At 38.2% G+C, this 16,577-nt stretch overlaps 1 long non-coding RNA gene across 3 annotated transcripts; it reads left to right on the top strand.

Moving 5' to 3' along the window:
• Nucleotides 1–4,767: 4,767 nt before the first annotated feature.
• Nucleotides 4,768–15,930, top strand: LOC132037839 (uncharacterized). 3 transcript variants are annotated; one of them, XR_009410051.1, is made up of 5 exons: nt 4,768–4,939; nt 11,625–13,154; nt 13,245–13,537; nt 13,622–13,723; nt 15,391–15,930. It is a non-coding gene; the product is annotated as an uncharacterized LOC132037839 (long non-coding RNA). The 3 variants fall into 3 exon arrangements; XR_009410052.1 differs by having other exon boundaries at nt 11,611–13,154; nt 13,276–13,537; XR_009410050.1 differs by having other exon boundaries at nt 11,611–13,154.
• The last annotated feature ends 647 nt before the right edge of the window (nt 15,931–16,577 follow it).

Genomic DNA, 16,577 nt, shown 5'->3' with positions numbered 1-16,577 from the left:
CCTTGAGATACCGAGGCGGATTATACATTCCGGATGTAGATGGGCTCGAGAGCGGATTATGTCGAGGATCACAATTTAGGTATTTCATTCACCCATATTCCACGAAGATATATCATGATCTTAAGGAGATTTATTGGTGAAATGATGTGAAAAAAAATATGGCAGGGTTTGTGGCTAAGTGGCCCAAATTTTTTGCAAGTGAAAGCCGAACACTAGAGGCCCTGCGACTTGTCTCAGAATATAAATATTCCTGTTTTGAGAATGGGAGATGATAAATATGGACTTTATAACAGGTCTACCTCATTCAGTTAGAAGGCACGACCTGATTTGGGTGATTATGGACAGACTTACGAAGTCGGCACACTTTGTTAAGATGATAGATTTAGCACCGAGAATATGCCAAGTTGTTATTCGAGAAATCGTTTGACTTCATGGGACCCTAGTGTCCATTATTTCAGATCATGGTGCCCAGTTCACAGCAAATTTCTAGAGATCCTTTCAGAAAGGATTGGGTACCAAGGTGAACCTTAGCACAACTTTTCATCCTCAGACAAATGGTCAGACAGATACGCTATTCAGATCTTATGTTATAATATTCATGTTAGTTCAATACTCAGATATTTATGTCAGCTTAGTACTCAGATATCAGTCCAGTACTCACGTATTCATGCCGATCCGGTATTCGATTAATCCGGTATTCGATCGGCTCGGTATTATTAATTATTCGATTAATCCGGTATTTAGTTAGCTCGGTATTCGGTCGGCCGTATCTTGATCGAGTTGTTCAATAGACATTCAGTTTAGTATCTCAGCAGTTTAGTAATCTTGTATTCATTCAGTTCAGTAAGCTTGTGTCCTTGATTTCAAGGTAATTGGGATGGCACCGTTTGAAACCCTTTTTGAGCGAAGGTGTAGATCACCGATTGATTAGTTTAAAGTTGGGGAAGCAGAGTTGTTAGGACCAGATTTGGTCTATCAGGCTATGGAGAAAATCAAGTTAATTCAAGAGCGTTTGAAGACGGCTCAGAGTCGCCAAAAGTCCTATTCGGACATGCGGCGTAGAGACTTAGAGTTCCAAGTTGATGATTGGGTGTTTCTGAAAGTTTCGCCTATGAAAGGCGTTATGAGATTTGGGAAGAAGGGGAAGCTTAGTCCCCGCTATATTGGGCCATATAGAATCCTGCAAAGGATCGGGCAAGTGGCTTATGAGTTAGAATTGCCACAAAATTTGGCTGCTGTACACCCAATATTTCATGTATCTATTCTGAAGAAGTTCATGGGAGACCCGTCTCTAGTTGTTCCTACAGAAATCATAGGGGTTAAAGATAGCCTGTCTTATGAAGAGATCCCAGTGGCTATTCTTGATCGTCAAATCCGCAAGTTGAGAACTAAAGAGATTGCTTTAGTGAAAGTACTATGGAGAAATCAGAAAGTTGAAGAGGCTACGTGGGAGGCCGAAGAGGACATGAAGTCCAGATATCCCCATCTCTTTGGAGAGCAAGCAGAAAATGCTGAAGGTAACTAACCTTTTCATTTAGATCCTTATAGTATAATCTCCATGTTTTCGGTATTCGAAGTTCGGTAGACATTCGGTTCGGTAATCATGTATTCATTCGGTCGGTTCGGTGATCACGTGGCTCAGTCAGTTAGTTTTAGGTATCTTAGTTACAGAATAAACGCTGCCAAACTTCCATAGAGTCTCAGAATTAGCCGCGATTATAACCAAGACCATCATTCGAGGACGAATGATCCCAAGGGGGAGATAATGTTACACCCCGTATCTTAGAACTAAGGTTAGACTCATATCATTAGAGTTTTAGTGGAAAAATTGAAGGTTTGAACGTTTTGCGAAAATGGTTGATAGGCCTACTTCGGGCAGTGATAACTCTTTGATTAGTTGGGAATTTGGGAAAGTACCCTCAATGAAAGTTGTAGTACGTAAAAATAGCTTTCTAACGATATAAGGACCAGGCCAATCAGAGATCGGAGCAAGGAGATATGATCGTCTCAATATGGCTAATAGTAAGGCGTTTAAAAGTCTATAGAATCGGCTAAGTTTTTGATACGTCTGCCTTCCAGTCAAATTTCGTGAAAATTCGTTGGGAATTTGAGGAAATATAAAACATGAAAGTTGTAGCCCTTTGAAATAGCTTTCGAACGATATATTATGGGCCTTGAGCATAGCTATGTACAAGAAGTTATGCCTATTTTACCGAACACTATGTAAAACCGACACACACCGCTTCTCGGGGCACGTGAGAGCGCGTGAGAGCGCGTGCGATGGCTCCGCTTCGCGGGCCGATCGCTCAACCCCTCGAGTATTTACCTGCAGAATGTTGCGCGATTCCCGTGCATCGCGGACCCATCGCAAAAGGTCGGGTTTCGGGTCAAAAGTTGGATTTCGCGTTTTAAGTTATATTTAAGCTTGGGGTTTATTTCCTAACATCCCTAGTCACGAAAAATCACCCTAAAGTCGGAGGGAACAAGTCCCAAGCCTCAAGAACCCTCCAAGGTAAGTTTTATCATGATTCTAGATTGAATTCAAGTCCCTAATCTCTTTCTAACTTGAGTAAACCCTTCTAATCCATAGAGTTGTGATTGGAACATTATTGTTGGAGGTGGAAACCCTAGAACCCAAATTCAAGAGGATTGAACGTCAAAAAGGTAATGCTTCTACACTCTAATCATTCATAATAGTGAATTGATGAGTTCTTGGGAGAATAGTAAATGGGTTTAGTAAAGAGAATTACACGAACTATAGTAGGGTTTTGGATTGTTGACTTGAGATTGTTATAATCATATGGGTGATGGAGAATGATGTTAATTACACCTAATTGAGATTGTAGAATCAGCTAGAAGTAATAGAATGGGGATTGGGTGAAGAAAACACCATTAATGAAGGTTATGGAGCTTCATGCCCACCAAGTGTTTGATAAAATGCTTAGATGACCAAAGCATGAATATTATTGCTAATATAGAATCCCTTTGACTTGTATTGATATAGATCAAAGTTGAAAGGGTGACGAACATTGTATTACGCTCAAAGGCTGGAATTAAGGTATGTGAGGCTAACTATCTACGTTAGGGAATGTTCATGATTCTCCCTACGCCTCATTCTTCATACTTGTCAGTAATTTGACTCAGAATACAGTTTAGCCCTAGTTTTATGATATGTTGTAGAAGCTTGTTATCTTTTAGGGTTGCGATTCTGAGAATTCGTTCATGGTTGTCAATTTGAATATCATGAACTCGGCACGTAATCTTTATAGACTTATGTATTGTTACCACATGAGTCTCGATCTAGAAATTCGGTATGCTCAGAAACAGTCAGTGTTTTCAATTCGGTCCAGCATGTCTATTTCAGTTCAAACATTGTTCATTGTTGTTATGGTCTCAGTCCTTATTAATTAACCATAATTAAACATATGTGATTTTGCCCCGAGGGCACAGCACGATCTTGTGTATACGTATACATGGCCGAGGCCATTTGGCCTTACTACTAGGCCGAGGCCATAGCGTGCATTTATTATTGGGCCGAGGCCCCACATATACAAACACGGATAATACGGATGATTCGGATACGAGCGAGGGAGTATTCATATCTCTACTTCCTTGCTATTACGATTCTGATTATCGGTTTCGATTTCGGTTTCGGTATTTTATTGCTTCGGTTGCTTTACATACCAAGTACAATTCAAATGTCGATGTCCCTTTTATTGCTTGGGGGCTGCATCTCGCGATGCGGTAACGATATACGAGGTTGATGACTCGGCTATTTAGAAGTGCACGTATCAGCTACTGGTGAGCCCCAAATTCCTTCGGGGCATTGTCGGTCTATCCGGTTATTTCAATTTCATAGATAGCTCTATTATTTTTGTATTCTTAGAGGCTTCATAGACACGGTTCGACGATCGGATATTTATTATGTTAGCCTTGTTGGCGATTGTTCGATTGTTTTGGTTTAAGCCATGTTGGCTACGTTCGATGTTTTGATATATTTCGGATTGTCTAAGTATTTCCGCATTATGATTTCGGTCGGATTAATGAAAGACTAAAAAGGAAAGTGTATCAGATAAATTAGGACAGAGGGGGTACTATTCTTCTTATCTTTAATTTTTCATATGTGAAATTTAGTGCTACACTCATTAATCGGGACATATGAAAAGAATTCATGGAAACAAAGTGTGTTCTATCAAAAAGTACATTAAAATTCTATATAATGTGAAAATTAAAATATGATGTGTGGAATTTTTACATGGTTGATTTTACATAATACTAAGTATTTTAGTTATGTATTCGTCTTTGCATATTCAGATGACATCCAATTATTATGAATTCTAGTATTAATATTAATTTCATACCCAAGCTTTCAAAAAAAATAGTTATAAATTTTTTTTAGACTTAATTTGTATTTTGTAGTTCAAGAATATAACTTAGTGCAGTTAAAATTTATTAATTTGTACAAATAACTAAGTGTAATTAAAATATTACTATTTTTTATAATAATTTAATAACCAAGGATGCAAATATAAGTCATGTGACTAGTTACTACTTACTAGTAATATAATAGTATAAGAATCTTAAAAAAGATTTTCAAAGAACTCCTCATCAAAAACGGAAGAAGTAGTATATATTTGGAAGTGTCCATAGAAAAAGCAAAAATTCAGAAGAAGAAACTAAAAAAAAAAGAAGTAAAATTTTATGGCGCCTAAACCCTCCACCTCTAAATTATAGACATCTCGCGCCATAACTCTCCACCTCCTAAATTATGGACACTCTCGCGCCATTATTGTAGTTTCTTATTCTCTAATTTCAACCCACGTTTAGCATATCAATACTTATATGTAAATCTCAACTGAAAGAAAATCTCAAGCTACAGTATCCCCCAATTTGTCTGTCACTCTTGAATTTTAAGTTTCACAATCCTTTCAGCTAACTGGTAAGTATTCTATAATCAATCTTATTTTCCCCTTGTTTATTTTGTTTGATCAGTCCATTGTATATCTTTTTGATATGCTTTATTTGTTTGGTTAATGTATAGCATTTATATAGTTTGTGGTTGATCGGTTATTGATAGAAGAAGAGAGAGTATATGGCTATTTGTGTTTTTGAATCTCCTTGATAAGGCGATTTCTCATAGCTGTGAAGTGGGCTCAAAAATTTTGTTAGGTCTACTAATTTCGTTCCCCCTACAGCATAAAACTTGTTCTTTTTTTCTTTTTTTTTTTGTTTCCCCCGCTAGTTCCTTGTTTTAAAAAATAAACACTCTTTTCCGAAAAACTGAGGAACACCGGACCTTTTTTGTGTTTCCTTTTGTCCTTCATTGTTGCTAGGAAGATGTCTTCCAATCTCTCTTTATCTATCTAAACTTTTTTTTTGATGAAGTAAGATGTTGTCATTGATATAGGGCAACTGGAAGGTGCCATATCTACAAGCAAAGCCGAGAGGGCTTTTTGAAGCAAAAAACATGTTAGCCTCCATTACATAAAAGCTATACTAGTACCATGGAGCTAACAAAGTCCAAAAACTGTCAATGCTATTAACGAGAGTAAGAAAATTCCAGCTAAACAAAAGAACTAAGCATTTAGCCTTCGTTGAATGTGTTGGAGTTGATAACCCATCAAAACACCTGCGGTTTCTTTCATTCCACACGACCCAAAAGATGACCGCCGGGATCATTTCCCGGACCTTCTTGATGGTTTTGTCAACTCTCCAAAATATCCGGCTAGTGTAAGCCTCCTTAATGGTCCGAGGAGGTTCCAAGATAATCCAAAAATTGATAAGAACAAATTCCGGATATCGAGGTGACAAGGCGGTGAAGAAGTAAGTGATTGACACTTTCTAAGCTTTGGTGGCATAGATAGCATCTCGTTAACTAGTGAGATTTTCCTTTTGCGGAGGTTGTCCCGAGTTAAGGTCGCTTTCTTTAAGAGCTGTCCAAGTGAAGCAGAGACTTTGAGTGGCATTTTTGTTCTCCAAACATACTTCAGGGGCTAATCGTCAAGCACATTATGAGAGCACAAAACATTGTATCCTTCATGACCGTGAAATTCTTTTCCTTTGAACTTCCCATAAGATTTTGTCGTTCCCGATCAAGAAAGATAAAAACCTCGGTGTGGCTAGGAGAGCAATCAAATCATTGATCTCCAGGCCATTTAGGTTCCTTCTTAGTAAGTGGCCTCCAAGTGTTGTCCTCTCTATTTTGAGCAATAGAGTCCTTGTCGCTGGCAATAAGGAATATGCTAGGATAAGAGTCCTTCATTAATTCATTTCCAATCCACCTATCTTTCCGAATTTCACATTCAAACCATTGCCCACTTTATAAGACATGTTACGAAAGAGGGCTTGATGGAAGCCGCTCGATATGTTTCCGGGGGCCAACCCCATGTGGAAATGTGCTATCCTTAGGACTCCAATGATTCCGAGCTCCATATTTGGCAATAATTATCTTTTTCCAAGAATCCGTCTTCCGGTTGACCATACCTCCACAACCATTTCATTAACAAACTCGATTATGTAGTTTTAGATTCCCGATGCCTAGTCCACCATTAGCTTTTGGCCGAGTGACTATAGGCCATTTCACCGAGAGAATTTGTGAGTCTCTAACGCTTCCTTCCCATAAGAATCTCCTCCTTAATCGTTTAATTGTTTTAAGACAGTAGACTGGCATAGGAAATAATGACATGATGTAGGTTGGGATGCTGTCAAGCACACTACTAATCAAAGTCGACCTACCTCCCATAGAGAGGTACGCATTTGCCATGTTGCAAGCCTTTTCTCCACTCTTTCTATCACACCATTCCATATTCCACTAGACTTGAATTTGGCACCCGAGGAGTCCGAGGTAGGTGGTGGGGGAAGGAACCATTTCGCAACAAAGAATTTCTCGCTAATTCATCCAAGTTATGAACCTCGTTGATCGGAAATATAGTACTCTTGAGCATGTTTATGTGCAAGCCTCCGTTAAAGCTTTATAAAGGAGCAAAATGAGGTTGAGATTGACAACTTGGGATCTTTCAAAGACCCATGAGAATATCAATGTGTCATCCGCATATAGCGTATGTGAGATATTGATTGAGTTATTTGGATTACATCCCACCCGAAAACCTTTAATCCTTTGAAGTTCCTTGGCTTTTCGAAGCATTTGAATGAGACCTTCCATTGCAGAATGAAATGAAAAGGGGAAAGAGGATCCCTTGTCTTAAGCCCTTTCCGGGGAAAAGAAACCAACCGGACTTCTATTAACACGTAGTATTTCACGGTTGAAATACGAATTTTATCCACCTTATCCACCTTTCTCCAAATCCCATCTGTTTTAGATATCAATGAGGAAGGACCAACTCAATTGGTCAAAAGCTTTTTCAATGTCTAATTTGCATAAAAGACCCGATTCACCACTATTGATTCTCCAAAGTAAGAACCTCATTAGCAATCAAGGAAGCATCGTAATTTGCCTATTCTTGAGGAAAGCACTTTGTTGTTCGAAATCAGCTTGCTAATGACCCCCTTCAGTCTCTCTGCTAGTGCTTTGGCCACAATCGTATACACTTCCTATTAGGCTAATAGGTCCATAGTCCCCGAGCTCTGCCTTGCCCGCTTTCTTTTGGGGATGAGGGCTATGAAAGAAGCATTATAGGACCTCTCCATGTGGCAATTGAGGTGGAAGTGATTGATAGCCCCATTAAATCCGATTTGATAAAGTTCCACGCTTTCGGAAAAAAGAATGGTAAACCCATCGGGCCGGCGCCTTATCGAGCACAAGAATTTAGTGTTGCCAAAATTTCGCCTCTTCAAAAGGTAACTCGGACCCTTGCTCTCTCTGTTAGTGAGGTCGATTCTCAAAAGTTGTTGTTGGTCTCCATGGCTCCTTTTCTCGTATATAGAGTCGATAGTAATTCAAGATTTCCTCCTTTATTTGATCCTTGTCCTCTATGAGTTCTTGCTCTACCAAGAGTCTGTCAATGCAGTTGTACCTTCTTTGAGAGTTTGCAATTCTCTGAAAGTACTTAGTGTTCCTATTCCCTTCTTTAAGCCAAGAGCACCTGGATTTTTGCCTCCAAGATATCTCTTCTGCTGGAGCTCTAGTTTCAGATTAAAAGCTTTGAACTTCTCATCACCGTTTGTACTCTCCGGTCGGCCTATCGATCCAATATCTTGAGATCATCCCGAGCCTTGAGTCTTCTATTAGCCAAACACGCCATAAACATCCCTATTCCATGTTGAGATGTCCTTCTTCGTGACCTAAGCTTCGAATAAAAATGAAGTCGGAGAACTGTAAATAGTATAGGATTGCCACCATTCCTTTACCATTTCCATAAACCCTTCATACTTGAGCCACATGTTTTCAAATTTAAAATAAAAGGGATTTGGTACCCAATCACCACTTTCCAGACAATTGGTTTGTGATGCGAGATTTTGCCCTAGGCATTGCTACCGCTTCCACATCTTTGAATGCATCACTCTATTCATTTGAGTATAAGAATCTATCAATTCTTGAGGCTTGATTGTGGTTCTCGCCCTGGACCAAGTAAATTGAGCTCCATTTAAGGGAGGATCAATTAGTTCCGGCCCTCCCGAATGATGTTAGAGAAATCACGCATTGCCTTGGACCTCCTAGAGTAGTTAAGTCTTTCACTTTCATATCTGCAAATGTTGTAATCTCCAAAAGAATTACCCATTGATCCGACCATAAACCTCACGCATTTGCAGTTCATGCCAAAATTCAAGTGTTTCAGGGTTTGTATGTGGTCCATGCACCCCTGTAAGTGCCCATTTGAAGTCTTCAGTTAAGCTTTCGAATCTGCAAGTAATTGAAAAAACCCCTTGTTGAGTATCTACACAATTCCACAACCTCCTATCCCACAGTACAATTATTCCCCCTTTGCTCCCGTTAGCCTTGAGTTCAGCCCATGAAGCCCATCTGCTTCCCCAAATTTGACTAGACAAATAATTATTCCAACCCCCAATTTTGGTCTTCTATAGGCAAACAAAATCAACTCTCCAGGTTCGAATTAGAGACTCCTTGTCTCCTTTTATTCCTGTCATTGAGGCCCCGCACATTCCGGTAAGGATTTTAACCTTCATACGGAAGAAGAGTTTTGAAACCTGCCCCTACCCTTTCTTTCATTGTTGTCCTGAAGCCCCCATGCCAAATTTTTTAAGTTCTGATTCCCCTTTACTCCTCCCCTTTTTTTGACTTGCACTGCTCCTAGCCTTTTGTCTCTCCTCCATCCTTAGAATAATATCAAAGATGTCGTGTTCAAATCCTGCCGCATTGACCCCAAATGCTTTGAAAGCTTTGACCATCGTAATTTTTGTCCATCTCGATGTTTCTATCCTCGTAGGCTTGTCCACCACCGGCATGCAATGGTCTACTCTATCGTACCATGGAAGGGGAAGAAAATCATTGAAAGAATTCAAAGAGAGGTCGATTCCAAATCGATTCGACCACAGTGTGGCATGCGTGATGTCGCTCCGAATTATCATCCGCATTGGTGGGATCTCCTCTTTCTTCGGCACTGACGCCGTTCGCATACGGTTCTGTTTGCCAAAGGGTCGAAGGAATTTTGATGCTCAAAGGGGAGCACCTCGTATACATGGGTCGGCCGTATTCCCCTTTTCTTTCAAGAAGAAGTAAAATTAGGTCTTTTCCTTTGCCTTTTCGATGTGGGCCTTTTGAGTAGTAACCATTAAATGAGCCCAATACCCCTTTTCCTTTAAAATTTTGGGCAGGCTTTTACTTTGGTTATATGTTTTGCTGGCTCATTAAACCTCAAGCTCATGCCCCTCACGTGACTCTTGTACGCAAATGTAGGGCCCTTCCCTTTTTTTTTGTTGCGCGGCACGTGAATTCTCTGGAAAATACGATATCTCGATTGCCCACGGTAACCAGGTATTGGCTTGGACCGGTACTCGAGATAATTGCAATTTCAAATTTCAAACCTCAAGAACAACTCCAATTCTTGCCGGAATCTCGTTCCGGTGTTTACGATGCATATTCGAGCCCATAAAGGTGATTCTGTTTTTCGTATCTTCATCTTCTCCAATGTAACCACCGTACGGATCCCAATGGATTTGAAAGTTGTCGATGTCCATGCATTGAGAGGAACTCCAAAAGCTTTTACCCATATATTTTCCGGCCTATTGGACTGCGAGATTGTGCCAAAATCCGTAGTCCACCATTGAAGGGCAAGGTGTCTCCCTTTCCGAACCGGTCCCTTGCTATTGTTCTCATCGCCTCATGCCTAGATGGAAATTCAAAGAGAAACAATTATGATCCACGGGGGTTACTGCGAGTCCGGCGTTGATCTTCCACCTACTCAAAACCATTTCGAATGATTTTAGAGTTGGGGCGATGTTGAAAGGATCGTTGAAGACGCCAATCGAGCACCTAGAGAGGGGTGCTCGCTTCACCCCACCTTTGGAGATGTGGATGTCGACTTTTCCAGCCATTTTCCAATTTTTTTGCAGCATCGTAAAAGGTTTTCTTCAAAGGAGAAGGTGGGCGGAATGGTCCATTGATGTTGGGGCTTCCCAAGAATCGAAGGATTTTGTCTGTGATATCTACCCTCGATGTTGTACTTCACCTCCCGAATAATCACCGCCGATTTCCTTTCGCCTTGCCACACTTCCAGTCTTACAAATCTACCATAGATGTTGTAATTTTGATAAACCGTAAAGAAATTGTTGCTCGGTTCTTCCCCATCTCTCGTAGAGATCCCTGTTCCCTTTGATGCTTGCTTCATAGCATTGCAAATCCATCTTAAGTTCTTTTCATCGACATTAATTCTGCTAGTGAAGCGGCGCTCCTTTCGATGAGAGAATACCAACCGATCCGAGAGTCCCTGTGCTAATTAATTCAAAAGATTTATCCCCCGATATAAAAAAAGTTTGTTTCCCCATAGATTGAAAAAAACGATGAATTCGAACGAGGTGAGGAAGAAAGAAAAAGAGGAGAGAGAGAAGAAAGGGAGGTTTTGATAGAGATAGAGAGAGGAGGAGAGAGAGAAGGGGTGTTTTCCGGTGATCGGAAGGATCACCGGAGTGGAAAGCACCGACCAAAGAGACCTTCTAGGTCATTGCCTTGGGAAAAGTGTCTGGGAGCTTTTTTGCTGATTGCATAAACATAAGTTCGATTTGCTTCAGAAAATTTATCTATCTAAACTAATGATATAATTAGGATAAAATTCATAAAAACCTTTCTACAAAAATAAGATTTTTATAAGCGTTAGAGTGACAGAAACATAGTCTATACGTTGTTTTTACTGTTGGATTTTTTATTTCTTGAATTTGAGATCTTGTCAATTAACATTTCTTTGTCACCAGTATAAGTATTTGTATTAATAGTTTTTCAGGTTGTTTGTTTGAACCGTTATCCCTCGCTCTCATTTTTGTGAGAGAAGTTGCTGATTCTAGAACTACATTAAGAAATAGTGATGGAATAAATTTGTTCCTCTTCAAGTTTTTATCTTTTTATCTGCCATGTCTGAATTAAAATATGTATTCTTAACTTTTCAAAGACATCTTGTTCTTGAAGTGATATGTCAATTAATTACTCATAGATCCGATCATGATTTTCATTAATTATGTTATTTGATCATCTACAGGTAGCTTTGAAATCGCAGATATGGCACCTAGGGGAGGTGGACCAAGTAGATATTCTGAAAAAGGAATGTGAATCCGCTGTCATCCCATCCTATGTTTACTCTCGCACCTAATCAAACACCAATATCACCTGAATCCTCGGCACCAGAAACACCACATTCAGTCGCAACAGTCAATAGATCTGTACCATCATCATCTTCTGGGCTTGATACACCTAGAGATGAAATAGGATCAGCAAGATCTTCAAATACAATTGATGGTACTCATATCCAAATTGAAATCGTCCTTGGAGGGTAAGAGTACAAGTGCCACACCATTTACATTTTTATTAATTTTGGTTTCATGCTTATATTGTATGTATCAATCCATCTTTGTGAATTGATATGAGATTGATGTTTAGCATCTGCATATAGTATACATAGTCTGGACTAATGGTTTGGGGACGATTTTCTTGTTATTGACATGTAAAAAAACTTATTTGTTTTAAAGAAGACAATTTAGTTGTCATACCATGTTTCTGAATAAAATGACTTTGATTATGAGTGGATAGTCTATGAGTAATTTTGACTACAAAAATCTTCCTGTGATATTATCAAACAACAAGATCGTCTCTCACTATCTACATATAAAGAGGTTGAATTTTGAACTAGTAATTATTTCATTTTCATTAAGTCTATGAAGAAAGAATGTTGCGGTCTATAGATGTCTACGTTGAGCTCTTATGCATATGCAATCTTTGTGCTTTGATAGTTGTTGTTCTGCTCTAGCACCAGGACGTTCTTACAAAGAAACTAGAGGAATGGCACGAGCCTCTTATCTTTTTAAATATGGCAGGCCAAGGACTTCAAATGAATAGGCCATTTGATTTATCTGTTGTAGCAACAAGGTGCTCTTGTTCAAGAAATGGGAGAAAGTTGAGAGCTTATCCTTTTTCAATATGGTGCAATGGTTGCAAATCAATATATGCTTATGGAGTTGTCTTATTAGTCAAACCATTTGTCTTATATTTTATATGAAGTAAGGCGACTGTGGCGATGAGTAGTACTAAAACAGTGGTAGAATTGATGGCATTATTAAGGCCTTCAACATGAATTTATCTATGTGTTTAGCAATGCCGCGTATATGATTTCTTGTATGTGGTGTATGTTTCATTTGATAGTGCACTTCATGTTTCCATGTCATTAATTGTTTGCTTAAATTCTCTTGATGACTTTGTTGCCTGAGACTCGACGCTCACGCACTTTGTACACATGTTCCCTTTAGAATGGCTGCAATATTATCTTGTCCCAGTTTCTATGTAGTATCAAGGGTTGTTTCACTGGACCTATTGTAGTAGCAAGTAATCTGCCTTATTTTTTCGCTTATGTGTTATCTTTTACCTGACTGGTGAGTGTAAAATTGTTAGGCTTATCACTTATTCAAGCCCGGATCCAAATAATAATGTAGCTCGAGCAGTCACAAAAATCTTCAAGGAGAAGCTGGATCACGAAGGACATAATTGGAAATTCGTTACACCAGAGACAAAGGATTTCTATTGGGAGGAGTTTAAGGTAAATTTTTACTAATTATCATTTCAGTAATGAACTTTGTACAATTAAAACAATTCCATGTATTGTTTTTCTTTTGTTCTTTTAAAACAGAAAAGATTTCGATGGGATATTGCAATTGAAGGTTCCATAAAGGATGCGTTTATGAGCATATGTGCAGAACAATACAAGGGTATGTTATCTGAAGCAAGAGCATGTGAGAAGAAGCGCAAACATATCTTAGTATCTATTTGGGATAGCTGGAAGCCTCATTGGGAGACTAAGGCTTTAAATCCAAGTTTGCACAATGTTCAAAAAATCGACTAAGTGAAAAAGGTGGCGAAGGATCTGGCCCCTCACGCCATACAGGAAGCTCTAGAACTCACCGAGAACATGCAAGACTACTGGTATATTCATTTTTAAATAGCTAAGTTATAATTTCTTCAAAGCTAGTCCTTATGTATTAATCTGGTAATGCAATTTCATTTTAGGGTATAGATCTAGAAAGACCACCTCATCCACATGAGCTTCTGAAGAAGACACATCTCAAGGCGAATAATGAGTTTGTGGACCAGAAGTCTAAGAGCACATATGTAAGTGACGTAAGCGTTGCTATTTTTTTTTTTTCTGGACATAAGCATTGCTATTTATCTTTCTAGATTTGTGTCGAGTTTTTGGCTTAAATCATCCCTCATGTTTAACCCTAATTTGATCATGAAATTAAACCATTAAAAAATAGAGCTTTTGACAAATTTTTTATCTGAGTTTTAATTTGAATTATGCTTGATATATGATTTGGATCAGTTATATAATTGCTCGTCTAACCCATAGAACACAATCCAGGATAGACTTAAATCAAAATGCCTAAAGTATTCGCAAAAAAGGGAAGAAAATACTTTATGAAGATGGCCAACCTTCATTTGCTGCTTCTTTTTACCTTTTTGAAAGTTTATTAAACATTGTTTCTCTAAACAAGGTTATATTTTTTGTTTAATTATGAACATGTTATACTATATTGTTGTTTTAACTGGTGCTAGCAAATCCAATATCTCATGTAAAACTTCTATCTAAATTTATCATACGTTGTTAATTACGGTGCTGCAAAGCATGTCTGAGATGAATGCACAGAGAATAACTAAAAATCTTTTGCGCTAACAGTTGTCACGTTTCTTTTCTCCAATGTTACAAACCATAGAGAACTATCTATTTCCGTACATGATGTTTATTTAATTTTTTTTTTTTTTTTTAGCAAGGACTGTAAGTGCTCTGCTTTTCATTTATTTACATGGTTCTGTGCAATACCTTCTATTAGACTATGGTAACTATTAGCAAATTATTTATTTATTGGTATCTCATTATTAAAAGATGTCTTGTTATTACGTATGACTACAAGGAAAACACACGGGAAACTATTATTAGGTTTTTTTTTTCCAAAAATTGTATGGAAATACTCACTGCTTTGAGGTCATAATTATTTATTTATTGGTATCTCATTATTAACAGATGTCTTGTTATTATTATGTATGACTACAAGGAAAACACATGGGAAACTATTATTAGTTTTTTTTATTTTTTCAAAAAACTGTAAGGAAATACTCATTGCTTTGAGGTCTCTTATGACCTGAATATCATGCGAAACCTTTTTATTGAAGAAGAAAAACAACATTACAATTGGCAAAACAAGATGTGCACTATCAAGGTAAGTGGAAGGTGCCATATTAATAGTCGTCTACTAAAAGTTCTACAGGCACTAACCAATAAACTAACTATGACTTGTAGAGGAGGAATTAGCTAAGAAAATCAGAAGGACCTGCCATTTTAAGTGACTTCCAGTCTTTTCTTTTAGTTGATTCCTTATAATTCCCAAGCATTGATTAACTAGTTGCTCAGATGGTATTTAGAGTCCTTCTGGTCACCTTAGTGTGTATTTCTTGCGGTGGTTCCCTTCTCTCTGTAACCTCTTTCAGTTACATAATTGCGTATCCAAGCTATAGAACATGTGTTGAAACATACTATTCTTCATTTGAAAAGTGTGACAAGTTGACGCCAAACAAGTAATGCAATTCGTATGGGAAAAGTTAGATCTTCTTATATCAAATAATTATTTCCTTAAGGTGTTATTTTAACATTTAATGTTTCTACTTTGTTGCTTCTGATTATTTCTTGATGGTTTTTCTTTCGAAAATATTATTATAATATTTATGTCGTACTTTGTTGCTTTCAAGATGCCGTAATATCTAAGATTGCATCTGCATCACAGCTTGAAGATGGATCCCATGAGCCTCCAACGGTTAATTTCTCGCAAATTTATTTGGATGAAGTTGGCGGGGTTAAGAAGACGCGCATTTATGGTCTTGGTTGTCAAGCACCTCTTTATAGACATGTTGGTGCATCCTCCACTTCAACATCTTGGCATCCAGATCTAGACTTTGATGCTCGGGTGAATGAATGTGTCAGACAATGTATGCAAGAAATGAAGGAAGAGATGAAGAATGAGATGAGAGCAGAGATCAGAGAATCAAGAAATGGAAGAAGAAATGCGACAAGAATTGCGTGAAGAATGAGACAAGAAGTGCAGCAAGAGGTGACTGAGCAAGTTGATCAAATACTCCAATCACGTATGTCTCTCATCATAGCCGGCTTACCTAGCTACACCTTCTTCTCGTAGACGTGACTCTTCATCAAATAATGACAAGAATCCTATTTAGATTTATTTAGAGTCTTTTATGTTAGACACACTTTGGATCGTTTATTAACTTTATGATGGATGTTATTGTTTAAGAAATAGCTATAGTTTTTTTAGATTTTGTAAAGCTATAAACTAATATGAATATAAAAAATGAAAATTTTAATATTTAATTACTATTCAATTAGACTTAGAGGACTACAACGTATCAAAAATTAAAGTGAAATACCTTCTGGATCAGTTGGAATTAAGTTTAGAAGTTGATCTACTTTTGGCCCGTCGAAATTTGGCAAAAGACCACTTGGAGCTTCCCCTTGTAGTTATGTGCAACTTCGATGAAGGATTACTTTATGCACACTCTCGTAGTTTTGCTTATGTATTCATCACAAACTCCTTCCCCTCCCCCCCCCCCCCCCCCCCCCACACACACAAACACGATAAAGGAATCGTTATGAGTCCAAAAGAGGGACATCATAAAGAGGATTGAGAAATAAATATATCAAGAAGCCTTTAACTTCGGCGGTGATCTGAAAGACTTCCATTTGTAAATAAATTTTGGTTGAGATACTAACTTTATTGAGCTTTAACACTTGACGAAAGAACTAACTTTATTGCTTATTTAGATTTAACACATGGCGAAAGAATGCAAAAGGATCTCTGTACTTTAGTTCAAGAGACATGTAACTGGATGTTAGATCCAAATATTGGATATGAAGAACTTGAAAGCGATCTCGAGCCTAATATGAAAAAGCCCGAGAAAA

The sequence above is a fragment of the Lycium ferocissimum genome, chromosome 11 (assembly GCF_029784015.1).
Source record: "Lycium ferocissimum isolate CSIRO_LF1 chromosome 11, AGI_CSIRO_Lferr_CH_V1, whole genome shotgun sequence".
NCBI lineage: Eukaryota > Viridiplantae > Streptophyta > Magnoliopsida > Solanales > Solanaceae > Lycium > Lycium ferocissimum.
This window is presented reverse-complemented; position numbering and strand designations above follow the sequence as displayed.